This window comes from Palaemon carinicauda, chromosome 14 (assembly GCF_036898095.1).
Source record: "Palaemon carinicauda isolate YSFRI2023 chromosome 14, ASM3689809v2, whole genome shotgun sequence".
Taxonomy (NCBI): Eukaryota; Metazoa; Arthropoda; class Malacostraca; order Decapoda; family Palaemonidae; genus Palaemon; species Palaemon carinicauda.
Window position 1 is genome coordinate 9,981,690 of NC_090738.1, and position 25,346 is coordinate 10,007,035.

The 25,346-nt window shown below is 40.0% G+C and overlaps 1 protein-coding gene across 1 annotated transcript in view; it reads left to right on the top strand.

Annotated features, from left to right (window-relative positions):
* The window catches only part of Vps13B (vacuolar protein sorting 13B), a 418,333-nt gene extending 404,997 nt beyond the window's left edge, over positions 1-13,336 (top strand). The window contains exon 43 of the mRNA XM_068386782.1: positions 13,203-13,336. The gene's annotated coding sequence lies outside the window, so the exon portion shown is untranslated. The remainder of the gene's footprint in view (positions 1-13,202) is intronic.
* Positions 13,337-25,346: the final 12,010 nt, after the last annotated feature.

Below are 25,346 nucleotides of genomic sequence, written 5' to 3' on the forward strand. Positions count from 1 at the left end.
AATCTTCCATAAGATATATTGAAGAATTTAAAAATTGTATATCAACTGTCATATATCTAGGACCAGGTGATATCTTTGCCTCATTATACCCTATGGAGATAAGTGGTTTAGGAGTAGGAATCAGAGCTGGATCAGTCTGACTGTTAATAAAGTTTGTTTGCCAAACAAAAGGATAGCAGTTGTTCCTGCATATATATATATATATATATATATATATATATATATATATATATATATATATATATATATATATATATATATATATATATATATCCTGTATTCACAAATAGGAACCACCATTCCTCTTCATTGTTCAAAATACTGTAATTTGAATGTAAGACAAAAATATTTTAGGGGGATGGTGGATGAAAATTATTTGATTTAAAAATCTTGTTGTTTCAAGATAATTACATGGGTTATAATACCAAGGAAGTTGAGACGCTAACAGCCATGGTCTCTCTGAAATTTGTATAAAGGATACTGTTAAATATCAAAGTTCAGTTTACTAAAAAGGTTACTTTTGAGTACTATAGTATAAAACCCCAGAATACTAAAAGGCAATTGCATTAGCATGTTTGCATTTTATAAGTATCACATTACCACTTATCTGAAATGCAAATATTAATAACCCTGTTGGAAGTTTAATCTTGATGAAATGATTTAAGGATGAACAAAATCAAAAGAGAGAAGGGAGAATATGTGCCCATCCTTTTATGTATAATTTGTTCTTTCTCATATACAAACCTTTTGTCCTTTAAAATAAGGAATGTTTTCACTGGTGCTGGAATCGACATTGAAATTATTAATTAAGTAATTAATAATGGGGTGAGCATTGGAATATTGCAAAAGACTTGAGTTTGTAGCACACTGCTTTCCTAACTAGGTTTGTAGTTTGACTAGTAATATGTCGCTAACATCTTCGATTGAAGTCTTCTGCAACATCCCTTTTGCCTATGCAACAATGCTATGGCTTTTGGTGATATTGGAAGATAGTACAAATCTTGCTGCCTCAAAGTATTAGGGTGGGCAATGTTTTTGACCAACTGGAAGCAAGTGTGTTTAACACACTAATTATCAACTCAATCTAAGGTCAACGAGAAAGATTCAATAATGGCAGCTCCACAGTAGGTCTTGATCTTTGAAGAGCATCCAAGCACCTATCGATGACTGATGACCTACCTAAAGCTGGTGCCTGGTCACCACACACTGTTTGTTTCATTTATGAGTGTGTGCAAGAACCTCCACAAAGGTATGGTCCAACTCTGGGTTGTCAGCTTCTGTTGGTAATGAGCCAAGGTCAGTACCTTTCGGGTACAAGAGTCCTGAGCACCCTCATCCTTTGCAAGGCAGGCATGAAGACTTGGAAGTTTGCTCAGGAGATCTACTATAACCCCCCGAATACAACTCCTGAAAGGAAAAATAGAAGGAATGAATAAACTTCATCTTCCTCTTCGGCTTATTGCCATCTCTTAATAGGGTCGCCGTTTCGAATGAGCCTTTTCCATCTATTTCTGTCTTGTTCCTTTGCTTTACCAATTCTTTATCTGTTAAGTCAAGTCCTCTCGTACACAGCCCCTCCATCTCCTTTTTGATAGTCCCCTTCTTCTTCTACCTTGAACTTCAATTTCCATGGTATGCCTCCCCACATGATCCTCCTCCCTCCTCAGATGTCCATACCATCTCAATCTTCCTTCTTGCACTTTCTTTGATATTTCCAAAAACTCTGTTGATCCTCTGATATAGTCATTCCTAATTCTATAATTTTTGGTCACTCCAGACATCCACCTAAGCATTCTCATTTCTGCTACATCCATCTTTTCTCATCAGTTTTCCTTAGACTTGCAGTCTCTGTACCATCCAGCATTGCTGTTCTTATGACCGTCTTATGGAATTTTCTTTATTTCTTAGTGGCACTCTATTGTCACAAAGGACTCCAGAGGCAGCTCTTCAGTTGTTCCAGCATGCTTGTATATAATGCTTTGCTTCTTCCATACTTCCACCAGTACTGATTATGGATCCCAGGTACAGTGATGTCTCGCAACATGAAATTAATTGGTTCCGTAAGGGCTTTCGTAAAGTGATTTTTTCGTGTAGCGAGTTGCCTTTTACATGTAAATAGTCTAATTCATTCCAGACCCTAGAAAAACACCACATTAAGTGATTATGAAAAGGATATGCACCACTAAAGAGTACTAAATATATGAAAAGTACTGTATTTTGAACATATAATAATAAATTAACATTAATAATCTGAAAAATAAGTGTTTAATTAGAGCAAACAGTAAAAATACAGTAAAAAAAATGTGGAACCTTACCTTTGGAGTGAGGCAATGTCCGAGAGCGAAGTGCGGGGCGGTAGAGGACGATGAAAATGGCGGAAAACGTTTACGTACAAGTGGCAGAAAACGTAAACACTTAACTTTACAAAACAGATTTATAAATGACAGAAAACATTAACACTGATAGGAAACGCATCTACATATGGCAGGAAATATCAACACTTAACTTTACGATAAACTTAAAATAAATTTTTATTTTCCTTTTTCTATTTTTTTTTTTTTACTTTACGTTTTCTATTTTATAAATTTAACTTCACTACGTATTTTCTTCATCACTGCCACTTTTGTTTCTTAGCTGGTGCTTGGTCTGCTTCTACCAAAGGCCTCTTACTAAAATATTTGTCCAAAGAAGCTTGTTTCTGCCTGCTTCTTAAAATTTTCCTGAGCACACTTAACCGCATGCCAGCCTCGTATTTCTGGATTATTTCCATCTTCATCTCCGTGGAAAATATCATCTAACATACAATAACCGTACGTACTGTAAAATTGTTACAAAAGCAAAATCACAAAAACTAAGTCAATGCGTACAATACCGTTGCCGAACGAGAAGACATAGGAACGCCGATGCGTAGATGCACGATGGGATACAGTACAGTAGATGCCGACCAGTAGGAGAGGAGGATCTCATGGTGGTAACTAGCATCCGAGTAGAGAGATAACCAATGGGAACGCAGGAGGATGGTAGCGAGTTTACGAGCTGGCGGCGCACGAATTTCAAAATCCGTCTCGGATACGGTCGGGCTCCCGCTCCATACCGCCTTTCATTGTCTGAAACATTTTTCGTGTTCAGAGTCATAAAATTCTTTGTTTCTCCTTTCGTGAAGTGAAAATTTTGTAAGCTGATTCTTTTGTAGCCAGAGGTTTGACTGTACTTAAACTTATCTATTCTCTCTATTTCTTCTCCACCCAACCAAATACTTTCTCTACTGTTGCCCTCATTATTGAAACACATGTATTCTGTCTTGGACCTGCTTATTCTCATTCCTCTGTCCTCCAGTGCCCCTCTCCACTTTTCTAGCTTAATTCCCAGGTCTTCCCTTTTCTCAGCACACAAAACGATATCATCTGCATACAATATGGTCTGTGGCACTGCCTCCAACTTCTTCAGTCATAACATCTATTACTATATTAAAAATTAATAGACTAAGTACTGATCCCAGGTGCAATCCTACTCTCACCTCAAATCCTTCCGGCACTCCAACAGTGCTCTTCACTCTGGTATACACCCCCTGATACATCTCTTGGATCAGCTGCGCATACTTTTCTGGTACCATCTCTTCCTCAGACACCTCCATACTTCTTTTCTTGGCTATGAACACCAAATGTAAAACACTTTGCTTTTCCATGAATTTCTCCAACAGTTGCCTCAGACAAAATTAAGTAGCACTCTACCATACACTTTTCCAACCACACTCAACTGAATGACAGTACCAGAGATTAATATCAAGATCCGGAATAAGGAATCTAATAGACCTCTAGTTTATGTCCAAAAAATTAATATGAAAACCAGCTAATGAAGACCAGACAGGAGAATAATACTCAGAACATGGATTAATGACAGAATTAAAGCATCTTTATAGCAGATCTAGGACTTACTCTTTGATCTTCACCAAGAAGTGCCTCTCGGTCATGACTGGAAAGCTACTGCTCAGCCTTGAGTCTTGTTTTTATCCTGAAGAGCATAATTCTCCTCCATGTGGAAGGTGGCTATGCTTATGCATGCCCTCTATGAGCCTTTGAGAAGGTCATCAAACATAGTTCTAGCTCTCAAGACTGTCTTTTTGTAAGCAGTAGCTTTGACGAAGAGAGTTCATTAGTTGTAAGGACACTCTTGTGTATCCCTGTTGATTGGAAGAATGTCACTTAATTTTGTGCCCAAATTCAAGAACAAACTCAGAACTCATTGACATATGACCCAGGATCAACCTTTTCCATCCCCTTGCTTAATGAATTGTCTGGTGGTAATCAAAAGGAGATAATTTTGTGTCCATTGTGTGTTATCTGAAGAGGACAAAACTTCTCTGGCTTAACATCTCCGACTTGAGTAGTAGAGACTTTCCTATAAGCACTGGTAGAACCGAGAGCAGGTGTATAGAAAAGGTCTCTTTCTGGCTTTGTGAGACAATCGAGTGTATGCTTCGACGTGGGGGTTATGAGTATCAGCTTGAATTACAGCTCATGAAGTTAGGGTTATTGACCCCACTTTGGACTCCAAAGAATGCTGTTGTTGGACAGTTGATGAAGCCAACTAACTATAACAGCCAATATTCAAGGGAACATACACCCAATTCCTTCAACACTTTTGTTCTTGGTCCTGTGGTGGCAGCTCTAGTAGTTGTGTAGCCAGCCCAGCTCACATACAGGACTAAAAGTGTCTTGTCTATGATAATGTGTTCAATGCAGATATAGAGGAAAAGTAGAATAGCTGGGTCTTATGCTTCTTTCCTTCCCCTTGCTTAGGGATGAAGCATTCATATTGTTATATGCAAGCGGTGATAAGCTACACTTCTGTGAAATCTCCTTACTATACTGGCTATGTAAGAAGTACTTCTCCCACTACTCGCTTAACAAGGAGAGGATGGTGGTATGCACAAGGTATTTCATTGTAGCCTGCATTGACTGAGTACTAAGTACATAACCAAGTGCTGGCCAGCCGTATTAGTCCATTCATCCCTATGATGAGCTGATAAGAGGTTGCTGGAGTTATCTCTATTATTACAGGACCATTGAGATTTGAATATTCCTATGAAGAAAAAGAACTAACCAGTTTGGTTTTAGGGGACTTTCTGTCCACCAATAAGTGAGTCTTCTTATTTCAAAGTACAAAAGGTTTATATAGTTGTCGGAACAAATGAAAAATTATAAAAGTTATTTATATTTCTCCTAGGTATACGAACCTGAGTCTTTGAAAGTTAAGCTTTGCACCTCTTTTACCCTTTTCAATACTTAGCTGAAGGTCAGAAGTGAAGAGTCATTGACTGGAGAATGGGCAGTGGTACTCTCCTACCCTCACCACATGTTGTTAATTGTCTTGGTAACGAGTTCAATGCCCATTCCAGTTCTGCCTTATTTTAAAAGATTTGAGTTTGTATAGAAAAAAAAAAAAGAATTACTTCAAAATTTGTAATAGTTCTCAAATAAAAATGAGCCAATACAGACTGATAGTGGTATTTGAAATTGCAGAAACATCTAAGCATGTTTGAAGTTCCGAGTTATACTGTAGGCAGCTCTAATTTCATAAATTCGTACACATACATGTCCTGCTTTTGCCACATACATAACTTGAAGCACAATAGATGACTTATTGGAACCAAGAAGATGTTGCTTTGGAATTCTTGATGTTTCTGTTAACCTATGATAAGGAATTCCCTTGTAGCTGTTTGTTTACTACTTGTCAACCATGATAGGATGGGTGGGAATGATTCCTCTTCTTCCTTCTAGTAGATGAAAGTATGAGTCAAAGGATGTTTAAGACCATGAGTGTGGAGATTTTAAGGTTAACAGGGTTATGTTGAAAGCATAGGAATATATAAAGAAATATTAGGTTTTCTCAACCGTAGGCTCACTGTTCTATTTGAAATTAATTATACTAAGTGATTACAAAATAATTTATTAGCAGTTGACTCGTCATGAACATAAGATATCCTTCAGTAGCACTTGGTTTTATGGATATATAATTACGTTTTACTGATTTTTATCAATAAATTCATCCAAACAAAATGTTTCTATGAATGTTATATTGAGGTTGATTATTTTTGTTATAAAATAGTAGTTCTTTTAATCTTTTCAGAAAGTGTTCTTGTCTCTAGTCGGAAAACATTGTTCATACATGATAGGTATCTAGGGATAAAAATATCTAATTGGTTTACATTGAGATTACATCAAGTGGGAAGTTACTATAGTACTTTAATTATATTATTTGGTGCATTATTGGCAGCATCCTCCAATGTTATTTGCTAAAGCTAGTCTGTATATCTTATGTTTTCATTCAAGTTGTTTGTCAAACACACTTGTATTTATTTCTGGTTATCAGACTGCGTTTTCTCATATTTTGGATAAATTTCCTCCTTTCATTCATGTTCTGCCTTCAACTTTTTATTTTCTTGGGAAAAGACAAACATCAGTTGCTGATATCATCATATCAGTAGGATTTTTGTGTATATTCCATTTCAAACACTGTTATACATGTTATACAAAGGCTTCAGATGATTTGTAAGTAGGGTGTCTCCTCGAAAAGGGTAGTACCTTGCAGGATTGTCCACGCAAGTCACTAGTATTAGATGTCTAGGAGTTATTGTTTTTTATGTTTAGCCAAGGTTTGTGCTACCGAGTGCTAGATTCTTGTAATTGGAAGTGAAGTAGAGTACACTCTTTGAGACTCTGACATCATGCTGTAATTTCTTTTCAGTGAAGTGCAAGTTTCGCAATGTCAGATGAAGGAATAACTTGGTTGTCTTTGATTATCTGCTAGGCCTGTTGAAAAGTATGTCATTGTGACTCATGTTTGTTTTTCACAATGTGTAATATACATCAGGATCAGTTTCAAGAAACTTGTATCTCTCTGAATAAGGTAGATAATCAATTGAACATTCATTTCAAGATGATAATAATAACTTGATGATTGAACTATGATTTGACTCAGGCTCTTGAAACTTGGGCTTGATGCTGCATGTTCTTACGAACCACCATGCTCTCCTTCAAGAATTCATTTGTAGATATCCTGACGAAAGGTTTCCATCAATTTATGTTTCTGTGCTGATGATGTTTCAGATGCTAGCTAAGGTCCCACGATGGCCTCTTTAACTGGGATTATATGCTAATGGACATAAGAGTGAATGGTGGTGTTGATTGTATCAATTAGCAGTCATTGTACTTTGGACGTTCTGTCAAAACATTCTGGTAACTTTGGTTAAAGGTAGTAGTTGAACTTCTTAATGATTAGGATATTCATGATAATGGCTGTTCTTAAAAATACTGAAATTAAGCAAAATAAGATATATTTAATTATTTGTTTATACTTATATATATTTTAATCATTCTTATGAACTTTATTTGCAGTCTAAAGCAATCTTTTTATATTATTTAATGTCAGTTCTCATATTATACATCTTTCATGAGCAAAACAATATATTCATCATTTCATTTTATCTTGGTTTTATATGATTCTATATTTGCCACTCTGAAATCTTTATAGCTTTTGATTTAGAGTATTTGCAGAAGTAACACTTGGCAATTATAGATTAATTTTATGTACAAATATGTCTCTTCCATTTTTAAGAGGCGGAATTAGGGGTAGAAAACATTCTTTCTTTCTGTAGGATGTGGTATTAAGATTAAACCCTACTTTTCCTTGTAAGTTTCCCACATTTATTCCATTTAAATGACTTGAATCTACATCTCCACCCTGATTTCTCTCCATTTAAGAGGATTGAAGAGACTGTTCTTTATCTCTGAAGAATGTCTAATATTGTACCCATTTTCTGTGTTAATTGAAAAGAGTATCTAAGCTTGAAGTTTTTTCATGTTTTATTTCAGCATTTTTGTTCTTATAGACAGGCTTTCTTTAAACCTATTTTTTTCAAGAAGTTTTATTATAAAATGACACAACGTCCATTTTTATCTTTAAAGAGTTGAGGCTAAAATTAGATACATAGCCTTTCCTCTTAAAGAACTAGCACTAACTTAGATCTTATTTCTTCTTATTTTGAGGTGAAGGACTTACAGCAGACATTTGATTTTTGTCCATAAAGAAATGGGAAGAAAAGTAGGCCCCGTTATTTTTCACCATTCATGAGGGGAGACCTACAGTTGAAAAATTTTTCTGTTGACGGCGTTAACTTATAATAGAGTCAGAATTTTCCTCTTCCAGAGGTAGATGTAAATTTAGACCTTACAAATAAAACCATTAGTAAGGTCTAAATTTACATCTACCTCTGGAAGAGGAAAATTTTGACTCTTCTTCTTTTTCTTGTTCTTTGTGTACATCTTTCCCCACTTCTATATGGGGTCGATGTTTCTGGTCAGCTTTCTCCATCTACCTCTGTCCCACACCTCATCACCGGTTAATCCCTATGACCTTCAATCAAAGGGATTAACCGGTGATGAGGTGTGGGACAGAGGTAGATGGAGAAAGCTGACCAGAAACATCGACCCCACATAGAAGTGGGAAAAAATGTACACAAAGAAGAAGAAGAAGAAGAGTCAGAATTTTCCTCTTCCAGAGGTAGATGTAAATTCAGACCTTACTAATGCTTTTATTTCTTACTCTTTGTCCACATTTTTTTTCTATTAAGCCTTGGTATTGAAAATCCCATTTAATTAAATATTTTGTGGTCTCCAGTTAAAATTGGGTTCTTTCAACAGTAATGATTTAAGAACATTAAACAGGTAAACAATATACAGCCACAGATGGTAGGATTGTAAGACAAAAACTAGGATGCTTAGTGGAGATATTTTGTTTTGCGATATATTATCATAGTATTTTATCCTTACCTTACTTGGCCCATTCAAGTGGCTATTGTCTACAATAGATACAAATATCCTTGTTGATTACAGGAGTACTGTATTGTATTTTATAGAATATACTTGTCATGTGTGCCAACTATTCCATCATTATTTGAGAATACTTTACTACCCTCATCACTGTGCATGTTCTCCCATCATTTCCTGATATGATATTTGACCTATCCCTCACATATGGTGTGACTTGTTCTTCATAGACGTGTAGGACCAGTGTAATTGTTAGCATTATTTATAATTGTGAAATTTGTATTGTAACTCTGTAGCTTTTTAGCAATGCTGTGTATGTCATGCAATAATAACCCAAACAAGGGTTGTAAATATTTTCCTATTGCAAAGTAGTAAAGCAAAAGGGTGGTATACAAGATTACCTTAGCTGTGATTGTACGTGTTCATGTATGTTTCAAGTGAGGTCAGCCTTTGTTTGCTTTACTATTTCACATTTGTATAAAAGAATTTGGAAACATCTGCTTTATTCAAATAACACTTAATGGATAAGCTCAGGGTGTATGTTTTTTTTTGTCTTAAATCAGTATGTACCGGTAGTTTACTGTAGTTAATAAGGGTCTTACAAGTCAAAGATTTATTTAAGAGGTTATTGTAATGTTTTATTAGTTTGATAGATTTCTCAAAAGAAAACAGAAATATTGATTAATAATTTTTATTTATTAATTCGGAGTACCATTATTTCCTCATTTGACAGTGATGCAACACAGCTTTAATTTATATTAGTTAATGTGTAGAACCTCAGAAATATTAGTTAGAATTTTTCAGCTCTTAAAAAGATAGTGTGTGGGAACTTTACAGCAATATACTCTAGAGCTGCCTTTCTATTTACTGTATACATTATTGTTTCTTAGGGATGATGTACCATGAAAAGTATGTACAGTTTTACTGCTTCCCATCTTACTATTTTGGAAGTTGTAGTTTTTATTGAATTTCAAAGATATGGTCAGGTCTTTCTCTTGAATGCTGAATATTTTGGTGATAGTCAATTGTGCTAGGAATTATGTTGGTACTGCTCTACAGTATTCATGACTGTTTAATAAATCACTTACCTACAAAATTTATGGCATACTTCGTCATTTTAATTTTTATTTATTCAGTGGAACCCGTACCAATAGCCAGGCTTGAAACTGTGCAAGAAGTCATGATTCATGGAACTTTTTATAGCTTTGTGTTGTAAGTTGTTGTACACAATATTTTTTTCTGTCCTGTCTTTAAAGCAGTGCCTAGGGATACCTGTCCAGTTTTGTTCATTGATTCATCATGACTTGTCATTCAGTGTTGATTTCCATTGAAAATTTGTAGCTATAGTGGGATTATTTTTTAACCATCCTATGCATTATAAACATGCAAGTGCAGTTTTATTATTACTACTGAAATAATTTTTGTACTAAGCACTTGAATGAAAATTCAATATTGATATATTGAAGGGTAAAATTTTATATTATATACTGAGCACTGCACATGTAAAAATGTAAAAGAAGATTTCAACATAATGGAAGGACAGACAATTACTATGAAGGTGCATTATTAAGACGGAGGGTATTTATATGACTTAATTAGTTTTAGAGTGAGGTTATTGGAAAGTTCTTTTAATTCTGAGGTAAATGGGGGCTTTGGGGCTGTCCATCAGGGATAAACAGTGAACCCTTTGTTTTTTGTCATAGTAATGATGAAAACTAAAGAATACACCAAGCTAAGTTTTTTTCCATAGTAATGCTGGAAACTGCAATGGTTGAAAGGGAAGCCCTTGTGGTTGTTATATAAAAATAACCTGTCAGCAGCAAAATCAAACATAAAGGTCTTTGGAAAGGGAGATTCCTGCTTGACTGTTTAAGTTTACCACAAATTAGTAACCAGCTGAAACTCATGAAGCTCAGCAACTTGAAAGTAATTTGAGATCTGGAAGATTTGTATTTTTTTTAAGTATGATCAGTAGGGGAGACGAACAAGCAGTTAGGAGATTCAGGCCAATATTTTTAATATAAACGAGAGCGAGGGGAGTTCATCAGTGTCCAACCATTTCAGAAGATTAGACACAAAATTAGTTGCTGTACTTTGAGCTCTTTCATAGAAATTTAAGTCCAAAGCATTTCTTCTATTAAATTTACTGTATTCTCCTTTTTTTTTTCATTCGCATGGATTTAAAAATAGCAGCTGAGTAACCACAGTGTATTTTGTGGTCGTTTTGTTTGAAAATTAAATGAAATGGTTGTACATGGTGGTAGATATCAAGTGGATTTTATTGAATTCTTATGGGAATCTTCTTTGGCTACTACTCAATGCAGAACTATTAGTTTGATATTTTTCTTTGTACCACTTTCTCACTTTTAGGCCTTATACAGTAGGGCATTAGGGGCTAAAGTTAATTGAATCCAAGTGCTTGGTTGGTATAAAACTACCAATGTAGAAATTTCCTAAATGTATCCTGTATCTGCCATGGTTTCTAGATACATTCAGAGACACCTTGCACCTAATTAGCGATGTAAAAAGCCCGAAGCGGAACCCTTTGTGTTATGTACTATTATAATTTAATGCCGAAAATCCTTAATTTCAAGTGTCCTTTGTGACAGTGATCTAATTTATTATTTAATGTAGAAATTGTTTTGTAATTAATTAAAGGAGCATTTATGGTTACCCTTTTATTATGCTTCATGAGCCTTTTGATTAATTTTCTTTCTCTTTTGTTTTTCTTTCCTTTGCTTTGATGCTCTGCAGTATTTTGAATTAAATATCGCTCTGATGATTTGCACCTTATAAGTTTTTTAGTACACTACCAGAAACCAGAAAGACTAATGTTCTTCTGGTTTCTGGTAGTCTACAAATCTGTGGAGTTGGAAATTTTGTCAGAAATCTTAGAATTTTTGTTTATTCTGTCATTTGATTTTTAGGGAATGTTATCAAATAGAGTTGATATATTTATTGAAAGGAAACATTTTGAGCCACGGCTATGCAAGTTAAAAACATATTTACTCTTTCTGGTTGAACTATTATTTTTTAGAAATTATTTAAATTTTTCCTCTTAATTATAAGTTATGAATAATTTTCAGTACAGTACAATATTGCCATTTCTTGGTTCAGTATTTGAAACTAAAGTTTTTCAGTCTGGAAATAAAATTAATAGAAATTTGTGGTGTCTTTAGAAATTTATTGTCTAGCTTGTTGAGCAACAGTAAATAGTCTGCTATAAGTTATTGTCTTTTCCTGATTTTTCATTGTGGTTTATTTACTATTGCTCTCCCATTTTAAAATTCCTTACCTCTCTTTTACCTTTTAAATCATGCATTGGTGCACCAGTTAGGAAAATTAGGTGTAAATGTCTTACAAAAGGTACTCTTGAATCTTGTTTGTCTTTTATGTAAGGTTTATTTGTCACATAGATTGCTTCTTGTTGAAGAAAATTATGATGTATCAAGCTTTGAATATATCTCATTTATGCTATGATTATTTAGCATACTTTTTTTTTCTTTAAATCAAAGGGAAAAGATTAGGGTCTGTTTTATTAGAAATTGGAACATACAGTACTGCAAAGAAAGACCATGCCAACGTCGTACAAATGTTGTCCAGTATTGGATGATATAAAATCATCAGTTGCAAAGCCAAAGTTTAAGCTGAAGAGTTTTAAGATTAGTGAAAATCTAATATATTGTGATATAGCTGTAAGTGAAGACGTAGATTTACTGCATTGGAAAGCATTAAAAAATTAGGTATTTTTATACAAATTTTATGCAATTTTATGCAAAAGCTGGTGACTACTCTATCTTGATATCAAATATTTTCTCGCAACAGTGTTGCTGTTTTTGTCTTATACACAGTGCTGTTTACAGTAATCATTGGGAATGTGATTATTGTTTTTGGGCAATTTATTTTTTAGGTTTGGTTTACCCATTTATATATTGACCAACAATGAGTGTTATTTGTCGTCTTCACGTACAGTACATTATTCCAGGTGTTGTGTTGATTTTTGTGTCTATTTTATTAATTATCTTTTGCCTGTGGCTATGTAAAAATCTTTCTTTTGTAATTCAGGAATGTAGTTGTAAGTCCACATTCACTTTTCCTTCCCTCTGTTGCCTGTGTGAAAATACAACAGGCAATAATATAGATTCAAAGCACAAATAGAAAGCAACTCATATGTAGATTCTGCAGATGGAATGCGCTTTCTCATAAAAAAAAAATGAATAAGAAAGACATGTTTGACTGGTTGAATTGCTTTTCTAAATGCTTTTGATAATGATTTACCTGAATTTGGAGAATAAAAAGATAATTTATCAGTCTTGTGTTTTCTTTATTGTCATTTTGTAATAGCATTAAATTTTTCCTTTTTGTTTTTTAAAGCTTGGTAATGAAGTGTAGTGATGAAGTTGCTGAAAGTTAGAAATAAGCCAGGTGATAGTTCATGGGAAATTGATTTATGCAGATTGACTCCCAGGAAGTTTGGTATCTCGTCACTAAAAGTAAGTATTAATTCTGGAACCCTGAGTCAGAAGGTAGACTAAAACAAGCGTAGAAGTATACAATCTGTAGTTGTAGATTATAGTTGGCTGTACTTTTATGTAGGCTGTACTTTTATGTAGGCTTCATATGGTGTGGTCATGAAGAGTAATTATTAAATGGGAAACATCTAGCAAGGGGTTTTGTTGGACAGTGTAGAAATGCCACCATGTTCAATTGCTGGACATTGATCAGACAAGACATGTGACATGAGTGTGAAGAATAGAATGCAGTTTATATAAATATCTTTACCAGTACTGTATACAGTATATAAATGTATATCCAGTATAAAGGTATATATAGTGTATAATGTATTACTCATTTCTATCCATCCCTTGTACAAATATATATGACTCAAACCAAAGACCCGTCTTGAGATGGCATACTTAACTCATCTTACCACAAAGTTATAAGCAATTATAATTTAAGAAAAAACTATTATTTAGCTGAATAAATTACCTTATGATTGATACGTAGTTTTACATATTTTGTAAGCACTCTGTGTGAAAATGATAAAAGAAAATAAAAATTACAAGATGTAAAACACATGTTAAAATGTGTTTTTCAATATTTAACTTAGCCGGTGATTATATAAGCTGCAGCTCTGCTGCTCGACAGAAAACTCTACGTTAAAAATCCGCCAGCGATCGCTATGCAGGTAGGGGGTGTACTTCAACAGCGCCATCTGTCGTGCAGGTACTCAGTACTCAATGTAAACAAAGAACTCTATTTTCTCTCTGTCGTGCCACCGGCAAGACCTACTAATTCGCTGTTGCTAACTGGATTGGTTTTCACAACTATTTGGTGAAGTACACGTTTCTAGTTTTGAGCTTTCGCTTTGCAGGCTTTCTCTTCAATAAATCCTTGCATTCTTTTTTTGATATCGGATTATTTGTTGATGACTTTGGATAGTTTTTGAATTCCCCTTTGACCAATTCAAAATGGCTGACCTTTCTCAAGTCCCTAAATTCAGGAAGTGTAATGCTAGGGACTGTTCAAGGCGTCTTCCGAAGGCCTCTATCGATCCTCACAATTGTTCCAATTGTCGGGATAAAACCTGTCAATTGGAAGATCAATGTGAGGAATGCGTTGGGCTTTCGGAATTCGATTTTATCGAATTCCAGAAATATACACGTAGGCTAGAGAGAGATAGAGTCAGGAGAAGTTCATCTCGCTCCGTTGAATTTTCCTCTCCTCATGCCCCACAACCTATTCCTTCCCCTGTAGTGGTTGCTCCTAATCCCCCTTCTGGCACTCAAGAACCTTCGATGGCAGATATGATGCGTGCCATCCAAGCTCTGGGTGAGAGAGTCGAGTCCTTGGCTAGTGACCGTAACCAGCTCATGGCGGACATCAAGGAGCTAAAGTGTAAGAGTGCAGTGGGTAGTGATAAAGTGAGTGATAGTGTTGTGGATAGTGTTGCACTTGAGGGTTCGTCTGTTCGTGCCTGTCGTCCTCCTAGTCCGGGACCTCTTGCAAGCTCCCAAGTCCAGGGGAGAAGCAATGTCGTACGACCAAAGGGTTCGAGAGGCTTTAATCAGCGAACAGACGTTCCCTCCGTGGTTTCGGGCGTATCTACCCAAGATCGCCCCACCCACACAGAGACGAGAGAGCCCATTTATTCCTCGTCTGCGGAAGAGGTTTCTCGTAAGAAACCATGGACCAAGGTCTCGCGGCCTCTTAAGCGCAAGTCGGTCCCTTCCGCGCAAGTCCAACGGCCCAGTTGTAGCCACTGGGTCAGTTCGGACTCGCTGCAGTCTTCCGACGACTGCTCACCTCCTAAGAGAGGCAAAGCGGTACCGCCTCAGGCAGTCACACCGTCTGTCGCCGCACCTGCTTCTGTAGACCCTAAGTGGTCTTTGCTGCAGACCATGCAGTATCAGTTAACGTCATTGATGCAGGACTTTCGTGCGGAGAAGGTTGATGCTGCACCAACCTCTTGCCTACAACCAACCACGGTTGTGCGTCCTGTGGACGCTGAGGCGACCTTCTTCCGCACTCCAGCTGAGAGAGTCCCGCCACCCATGCGTTCCAGTGTACCCTGCCAGCCGCATGTTGACGTTCAGCGACGCACGGAACCTTCCGTTGACGTTCGCGAGGTACAACAACAGTCAAAGTTGTTTTGTTTTGACGCGGTGCGTCAACCTCCGCAACCCAGTGTGGTTGCCTCTGCTCGCCCACATCAGACTAGACAGTCTGGAGTAGACGCTGTGCGTCCCCGCGCTGCTATGGTTGTTGCCAGCTCACAGACTGGGCAACAGTTCCATGACGTTGCGTCCGGTTCAGTCACGCGTGCACCCGTGCGACCGGACTCAGCTGACCAGCCGATTCCTACTCCTTTGCCGCTTCCTCCTCAATTCTCGGATGATGGACTCTCTGATGATGACGATGCGGCACACGTTGATGAACCACATTCGGACCTTGACGAACCCAAGACCACGCAACCCTCTTTGGACTTTAGAAAAGTTCTTGCTCTGTTCAAAGAGATGTATCCGGACCAGTTTGTGTCTGTGGCTCCACGCTCTCCTCCGTCAGAGTTTGCTTTAGGTACGCAGTCATCCTCGCCTGCCTTTACGAAGCTCGTCCTCGCACGCTCGTCCAAGAGAGCTTTACGAGTTTTAGGAGATTGGATGCAGTCCAAAAAGAGTCTAGGGAAGACAGCCTTTACGTTTCCCCCTGCTAAACTCTCTTCCAGATCGAGCGTCTGGTATGCCACGGGAGAAGTTCTCGGCTTGGGAGTTCCTGCCTCTGCCCAGGGCGACTTCTCAAGTCTTGTAGACTCTCCCCGCAGGCTAGCCATGAGACGCTCTAAGATATGCTGGTCACCTTCGGACCTAGACCATCTGTTGAAAGGAGTATTTAGAGCCTTCGAGGTCTTCAACTTTTTGGACTGGTGTCTGGGAGCTTTGAGCAGGAAGATCTCCCCTTCTGACAAGGAATCTTCCTTGCTCATAATGTCCTGCATGGACAAGGCCATACGTGACGGATCCAGTGAGCTTGCTGCTTCGTTCGTATCCGGGGTCCTCAAGAAGCATGAGAACCTTTGCTCTTTCCTGTCAGCTGGAGTGACACCGTGTCAAAGATCAGAACTTCTGTTTGCTCCTCTCTCAAAGTGCCTTTTTCCAGAGGACTTGATTAAGGAGATTGCTGCTTCTTTGATTCAGAAGGACACCCATGACCTGGTTGCGTCCTCTGCCCGCAAAGCCACCCCTTTGCCTACCTTGTCAAGACCCAGGATGGACACTCCAGCGTCCAGATTTATTCCGCCCTTTCGTGGCAGAGCCTCCAGCAGAGGAGGTGCTCGTGCCGAAGGGAGACGTGGGAAGAAGAAAGGAACCAAGTCCTTTAAAGGCAGAGTCTGACTGCCACCTTCTTCAGACAGCAGTGGGAGCCAGACTCAAGAACTTCTGGCAGACCTGGGAGAAGAGAGGCGCAGATGCACAATCTGTGAAGTTGCTCAGAGAGGGGTACAAGATCCCGTTTGTACGAAAACCCCCTCTAGCAACGTCTCCCATCGATCTCTCTCCCAGGTACAGAGAGGAAGACAAGAGACGAGCATTGAAGCAGGAGGTGTCTCTCTTGCTAGAAAAGGGAGCGGTAGTCAAAGTCCTGGACCATCAATCCCCGGGCTTCTACAACCGTCTCTTCTTAGTGGTAAAGAAGACAGGAGGGTGGAGGCCGGTGCTAGACGTCAGTGCGCTGAATGTCTTTGTCACAAAGCAGACGTTCGCCATGGAGACCACAAAGTCCGTTCTAGCAGCGGTCAGAAAGGAAGACTGGATGGTCTCTTTAGACCTAAGGGACGCTTACTTTCACGTCCCCATCCACCCAGACTCCCAACCTTTTCTGAGATTCGTTTACGAAAAGGTTGTCTACCAGTTTCAAGCCCTGTGCTTTGGGCTAAGCACAGCTCCTCTTGTGTTTACGAGGCTGATGAGGAATATAGCCAAATTCCTTCATTTAGCGGACATCAGAGCCTCCCTCTATTTGGACGACTGGCTTCTAAGAGCTTCTTCCAGTCGTCGCTGTCTGAAGGATCTAAAGTGGACTCTAGATCTGACCAAGGAATTGGGTCTCCTTGTCAATATGGAAAAGTCTCAACTGGTCCCATCCCAAACTATTGTGTATTTAGGGATGGAGATTCACAGTCAAGCTTTTCGGGCTTTTCCGTCGGCCCCCAGAGCAAGTCAAGCCCAGTTATGCATCCAGAACATGCTGAAGAAGGAACGATGTTCAGTCAGGCAGTGGATGAGTCTGATAGGGACACTATCATCCCTGGAACAGTTCGTTTCGTTAGGAAGACTACACCTCCGTCCTCTTCAATATCACCTAGCTGTTTACTGGAAAAAGGACAAGACGCTAGAAGCGGTCTCGATCCCCATTTCCGAGAAGATGAAGTCTTCCCTGACTTGGTGGAAGGACAGTATCAGCCTCAGAGAGGGTCTGCCCCTGGCTGTTCAGACTCCCAACCACGTTCTCTTCTCGGACGCATCGGACACGGGCTGGGGCGCGACATTAGACGGTCGGGAATGCTCGGGAACTTGGAACTCGAGTCAAAGAACATTTCATATCAACTGCAAGGAGCTACTGGCAGTTCATCTGGCCTTGAAAAGCTTCAAGTCTCTCCTTCAAGGCAAAGTGGTGGAGGTGAACTCGGACAACACCACGGCTTTGGCGTACATCTCCAAGCAAGGAGGGACCCACTCTATGACGTTGTACGAGATCGCAAGGGACCTCCTCACCTGGTCAAAAGATCTAAACATTTCTCTAGTAACGAGGTTCATCCAAGGCAACTTGAATGTCATGGCAGATTGCCTCAGTCGGAAGGGACAAATCATTCCAACAGAATGGACCCTACACAAGGATGTGTGCAAGAGACTGTGGGCCACATGGGGCCAGCCTACCATAGATCTCTTCGCAACCTCGATGACCAAGAGGCTCCCAATATATTGCTCACCAATCCCGGACCCAGCAGCAGTTCATATAGATGCCTTTCTACTGGATTGGTCACATCTAGACCTTTATGCATTCCCCCCGTTCAAGATTGTCAACAAGGTACTGCAGAAGTTCGCCTCTCACGAAGGGACAAGGTTGACGTTAGTTGCTCCCCTCTGGCCCGCGAGAGAATGGTTCACCGAGGTACTTCGATGGCTAGTGGACGTTCCCAGAACTCTTCCTCTAAGGGTGGACCTTCTACGTCAGCCACACGTAAAGAAGGTACACCAAGGCCTCCACGCTCTTCGTCTGACTGCCTTCAGACTATCGAAAGACTCTCGAGAGCTAGAGGCTTTTCGAAGGAGGCAGCCAGGGCGATTGCTAGAGCAAGGAGGACATCCACTCTTAGAGTCTACCAGTCGAAGTGGGAAGTCTTCCGAAACTGGTGCAAGTCAGTATCAGTATCCTCGACCAGTACCTCTGTAACTCAAATAGCTGACTTCCTTTTATACCTGAGGAAAGAAAGATCTCTTTCAGCTCCCACTATCAAGGGTTACAGAAGCATGTTGGCATCAGTCTTCCGTCACAGAGGCTTAGATCTTTCCAACAACAAAGATCTACAGGACCTCCTTAAGTCTTTTGAGACCACGAAGGAGCGTCGTTTGGCTACACCTGGTTGGAATTTAGACGTGGTACTAAGATTCCTTATGTCAGAAAGGTTCGAGCCACTACAATCAGCCTCCTTTAAAGATCTCACTTTAAAGACTCTTTTCCTGGTTTGCTTAGCCACAGCTAAAAGAGTCAGTGAGATTCACGCCTTCAGCAGGAACATCGGATTTTCATCTGAAACGGCTACATGTTCTTTGCAGCTTGGTTTTCTAGCCAAAAACGAGCTACCTTCTCGTCCTTGGCCGAAATCGTTCGATATTCCAAGCCTATCAAATATGGTTGGAAATGAACTAGAAAGAGTCTTATGCCCTGTTAGAGCTCTTAAGTTCTATTTAAGACGAACTAAACCTTTACGAGGACAGTCAGAAGCTTTATGGTGTTCTGTTAAGAAACCATCTTTGCCTATGTCAAAGAATGCCTTATCCTATTTTATCAGACTGTTAATACGAGAAGCTCATTCCCATCTGAGTGAGGAAGACCAAGCTTTGCTGAAGGTAAGGACACATGAAGTTAGAGCTGTCGCAACTTCAGTGGCCTTTAAACAAAATAGATCTCTGCGAAGTATAATGGACGCAACCTATTGGAGAAGCAAGTCAGTGTTCACGTCTTTTTATCTTAAAGATGTCCAGTCTCTTTACGAGAACTGCTACACCCTGGGACCATTCGTAGCAGCGAGTGCAGTAGTGGGTGAGGGCTCAACCACTACATTCCCCTAATTCCATAACCTTTTTAATCTTTCTCTTGAAATGTTTTTATTGTTGTTTTTGGGTTGTCCGGAAGGCTAAGAAGCCTTTCGCATCCTGGTTGATTTGGCGGGTGGTCAAATTCTTTTCTTGAGAAGCGCCTAGATTAGAGGTTTTGATGAGGTCCTGTAGTATGGGTTGCAACCCTTGATACTTCAGCTCCTAGGGGTCGCTCAGCATCCTAAGAGGATCGCAAGGCTCCGTAAGGAAGACGTACTTAAAAAGGCAGAGTAATTGTTCAAGTCGACTTCCTTACCAGGTACTTATTTATTTTATGTTTGTTATTTTGATAACTGCTAAAATGAAATAAAAATCCTTAGCTCATAATAATGTAAACATTTATTGCTGGTCTCTACCCACCCCCCTGGGTGTGAATCAGCTTATATAATCACCGGCTAAGTTAAATATTGAAAAATGTTATTTTTATAATAAAATAAATTTTTGAATATACTTACCCGGTGATTATATATTAAAGGACCCTCCCTTCCTCCCCAATAGAGACGCAGTGGACCGAGGAGAAAATTGAGTTCTTTGTTTACATTGAGTACTGAGTACCTGCACGACAGATGGCGCTGTTGAAGTACACCCCCTACCTGCATAGCGATCGCTGGCGGATTTTTAACGTAGAGTTTTCTGTCGAGCAGCAGAGCTGCAGCTTATATAATCACCGGGTAAGTATATTCAAAAATTTATTTTATTATAAAAATAACATTTTTTGAAATTCAAATACTTGATAAGTTTATTGTTGTGATTAGAAGTAGACCAGAAGTAGCATAACAACAAAAACTTTTGTAGTACAATAGAATGTAGTTTGCAATGTTCAATGAAGCTTCCAGGTGTTCAGTTTTATGACTAGGATATATTTGGAGCTTACATTGTAACATGTTTAGATGTAGTTAAAATTGTCTGTTTAAAAGCAAGAGCGTTTGCATTTTTGTTATGGCATTAGAGAGGAATTGATTTCTTAGAATAGAATTTGGTGAGGTTAAATATTATTCAGTACAGGTAGTTCAAATAAAAGAATCAAGCATTATATAAGGTTAAAACCATTGCTTTACAAATTATTCTTAACATTGGTTGTAGCAGTGAAATGAAACCTTGAAACACAAATATTGTCTTTGAAAGTACAGTACAGTACAGTACAGTACTTCAGTTTCATTGTAATCAATTGTCACTTGTTTTTCTTATGCTTTACTTGCCAGAGGGGTGAATTTCATTAAAAAATCGACCCCAACTGTAAAATTTTCAGTGCAGAACAAAATGTAATACTGTACTGTATTTAAAACCACCAAAGAGGACAGTAATACAGTTAATCCCCATAGAACTTGACCAGTGAAGTTGAATCCAAACTAAATTCAAAGAAATTTATGATTGTAAGTAGGTCGACAACATTTGCTCCTCAATACCCGGATCTCAGCATTGATAATGTTTCTTTAACTGTATGGCTCTTTTAAAATTTTAGGTGTGGTTCTGGACAATAAATTTACTTTAGAAAAACACATTAGGTCTGTCTCTTCTTCAATTGCACAAAATATTGGCTTTTTCAATATTAATCTTACCCGATGATCATGTAGCTGTCAACTCTGTTGCCCGACAGAAATCTACGGTCGGGATACGCCAGCGATCGCTATACAGGTGGGGGTGTACACAACAGCGCCATCTGTGAGCAGGTACTCAAGTACTTCTTGTCAACAAGAACTCAATTTTTCCTCTGTCGTGCCACCGGCTAGACCTACTTGGATACGCTGTTGATTCTGGAGTTATTGTTCACGATTTGGTGATGTATTTGCTCTAGAGTTTAGCCTTCGCTATTCAGGAAGCTTTATCTTTAGCTTAGCAAGCTTTTGGAATTAATTTGAATTAATTATGGTGACGAAGAGAGTATGGACTCTCTTTCACTTTTAAATGGCCGACCCTTCCCTTAGACGGAAGTGTTGGTGTCGAAGAGAGTATAGACTCTCTTTCACTTTTTATTTTATATCTCTCCGCCATTTATAGGCCTCTTCGATTAACTTTCTTTAAAAAAAAAAAAAAAAAAAAATATGCGACCTTTCCTAATAGTAGGCGGTCCTTACTTGGAACCGAAGTTAATTAACATTGAGCTCGTCATATCGTTTTTCCTGTTAAGAATTTATGCTATTTTAATTTTATGTTTTTGAAAGAATTTCTTTGATAAGTCTCGTACTGTTTTCAAAGTTGAACTAACGTTTTGTTTAGTCTCCGCAGTTGTTGACGTTCAGAACGTTCAACTTGCGCTCTATCGTTACGATAGAGAGAGAGTATTCACGGTTTCACGTTGCAGTAAGAGTAAACCGATTCTAGCGTTTCGTTCATTCTTTCTTAGCTTAAATGGTTTTAATTCTAATAAAGGAACTTTTTATTTGGGAAACCTTTCAGTTTTTTTTCCTTTAACAAATAATATGTTTTAACGATATATATAATTGGGCTCATCTCTCAGGTTCTAAGTCAAGAGAGAGAGAGAGAGAGAGATAGAGACGGAGGGAGAGAGAGGAGGATAAACGTTTCGTTCAAGCGGGTAACGTTGTTCTCGTTTTTTTGCTCTTCTCCCTAGTCGATAGAGGGGAAGAAGGTAAAACGTTTCTAGAGTTTTATTCTTGTTCCCAGGCTTTATGCGGTGAGAGATTTTAAACGTAGTTTATTTGATCTAGTGTTTAGTCTCTTTTCCAGCCACTGAATTCTTTATCTTTCATTATGTTTTTCTGTTACATTGTAATACTGTTTTCGCAATTACTACCTTTTAATGAAGGATAGGATTGCGTGTTTCAGGTACAAACCACTTAAAGTTTCGAGTTCAGTGAACTAAGTGCAAACAGAAAATCAAAAGTGATAAAGTGATATGCGCAAAGTGTTACAGTGTTGCGTTCGAGGGTTCGTCTGTTCGTGCCAGTGGTTCACCTAGTCCGATACCTCTTACAAGCTCCCAAGCCCAGGGGAGAAGTAATGTCGAAGGACTTATGGGTTCCTCAGGCCTTGATCGACGAACAGACGTTTCCCTCTGTGGTTTCGGGTGTATCTACACACGTTGCCGACGTGATCACCCCACCCACACAAAGACGAGAGAGCCCATTTATTCCTCGTCTGCGGAAGAGGTTTCTCGCAGAAACCATGGACCAAATCTTGCAGCTTTTAAGTGCAAGTCGGTCCCTTCCGCGCAAGTCCAACGGCCTAGGTGTAGCCACTGGGTCAGTTCGGATTCGCTGCAGTACGACAACTGCACACCTCCTTAGAGAGGCTAGGTGGTACCGCAACAGGCAGTAACTCCGTCTGTTGCCGCACCAGCTGTTTTAGACCCTCAGTCACAACGGACAGTAGCTCCGTTTGTTGTTGTCTTTCATAGACCCTATTGGTCCATGCTGCAGACTATACAGTCTCAGCTTGCTCCTTCATACAGGAGTATCATGCTGGAAGGTTGACAATGCAGCCTGTTTACCTACAACCCTCCGAGGTTGTGCGCTCAGCAGATACTGCGGCTGCCTGCTCCCACACCACACCTGTGAGAGCTCCTCCACCGATGCGCAGTCCTCACTGCCAGACGCATGTTCTTGCTGCACCATCTGCTAACATGCGTGAGCTGCCGCATCAGGAGTTGCCGGGTTCCAGCACTATGCGGCATTCTCCTCAGCCCATGCAGCATGCTCTGCAGACCTTACAGCATGCTCCGCATACCATGCAGCATGAGCCGCATACCATGCAGCATGAGCCGCATACCATGCAGCATGAGCCGCATACCATGCAGCATGAGCCGCATACCATGCAGCATGAGCCGCATGCCTTACCTCATGCTCTGCATACCATACCGCATGCTCTGCATACCTTACAGCATGCTCTGCATACCTTACAGCATGCTCTGCATACCTTACAGCATGCTCTGCATTCCTTACAGCATGCTCTGCATACCTTACAGCATGCTCTGCATACCTTACAGCATGCTCTGCATACCTTACAGCATGCTCTGCATACCATACCGCATGCTCCTCAACCCACCGCAGCCCCTCCCACGCACCAGCACTCTGCTTTTGTTGTTGCCAGCTCCCACACTCCGACTGCGGAGAAGGTTGACGATGCACCCGTGGGCCTACACCTCCCACGGTTGTGCGCCCGGCATGGCTTCATGCTCTCACACTCTTGTTGTGAGAGCTCCTCCACCCATGCACAGTCAACCCTGCCAGATGTATGATGACTCCCACACACAGAGCACTCCGTTGCCGTGCGGGAGCTACCACAAGCTGCCGTGTTTTGACACGGTGTGTCAGCCTCCGCAACACACTGTGGTTACCGCCACTCGCCAGCAGCAAACTAGTCAGGCGGGAGTTGAGGCTTCCCCACACATCTTTGGTTGTTGCCAACTCACAAACTGTCATGCAGTTACATGACGTTGCCTTCTGGTCTGCTACTTATACACCAGTGCTGTATGTCCTCACGCTCCTGTTGTGGTTGACAGTTCAGTTTTTGACAGTTCACAGACTGTCAAGCAGTTTCATAACGTTGCCTTCTGGTCTGCTGCTTTTGCACCAGTGAAACCCTCACTGAGAGAACTTAGCTTTTCTCGGATATGGTTCCTGTAGATGAGAAAGTGCTGTTCTCCCTCCTTCTGATATTCCCTTGAGGACTCTGTCATTTGGAGAGGAGCCTTAAGCTGCTTAGCCTCCTATGGACTTTTATTTAAGCATAACATGCTTCCAGGGAGGGTAAATGGTTCCGCTTCAGTCGCTAACCCCGTCTGTTGCCACACCTGCTCCCATAGACCTTGAGCTTTGTTGCAAGACATGCAGCCCAAGCTTAGTCCTTGATAGAGGATTTTTTTTTACGGAGTCAGTGTGTCACTGGGAAGACGTTCAACAACCAGCAGAGGTGACTTGTTGTGACGCAGTGCGGCAACCTCAGCAACCCGATAAGGAGTTGTCTGTACTACCCAGACAGTCTAGACAGTTTCGGGTTGTCGCTGTACTTCCTCGCTTCCCCATGGTTGACAGTTCACAGACTGTGCAGCAGTACCATGATCTTGTGTCCTGCTCCGTCAGACGACTGGCTTTTAAGAGCTCCCACAAGTCGTCGCTGTCTGGAGAATCTCAGATGGACTATGGATCTGACCAAGGAACTGGGCCTCCTGGTCAATTTAGAGAAGTCCCAGCTCGTCCCATCCCAGACCATTGTCTTCCTGGGTATGGAGATTCAGAGTCGAGTTTTTCGGGCTTTTCCGTCGGCCCCAAGGATCAACCAAGCCCTAGAATGCATCCAGAGCATGCTGAGAAGGAACCGATGCTCAGTCAGGCAGTGGATGAGTCTAACAGGGACACTTTCATCGCTGGCCCTGTTCATCGAGTTAGGGAGACTCCACCTCCGCCCCCTTCAGTATCATCTAGCTGCTCACTGGATAAAGGACATGACGCTAGAGACAGTCTCAGTTCCTGTTTCCGAAGAGATGAGGTCTACTCTAGCGTGGTGGAAGAACAGCTTTCTTCTCAAGGAAGGTCTACCTTTGGCTGTTCAGAACCCCGACCGCCGTCTCTTCTCGGACGCATCAGACACGGGCTGGGGTGCGACATTGGACGGACAGGAATGCTCGGGAACATGGAATCAGGAGCAAAGGACACTTCACATCAATTGTAAGGAGTTGTTG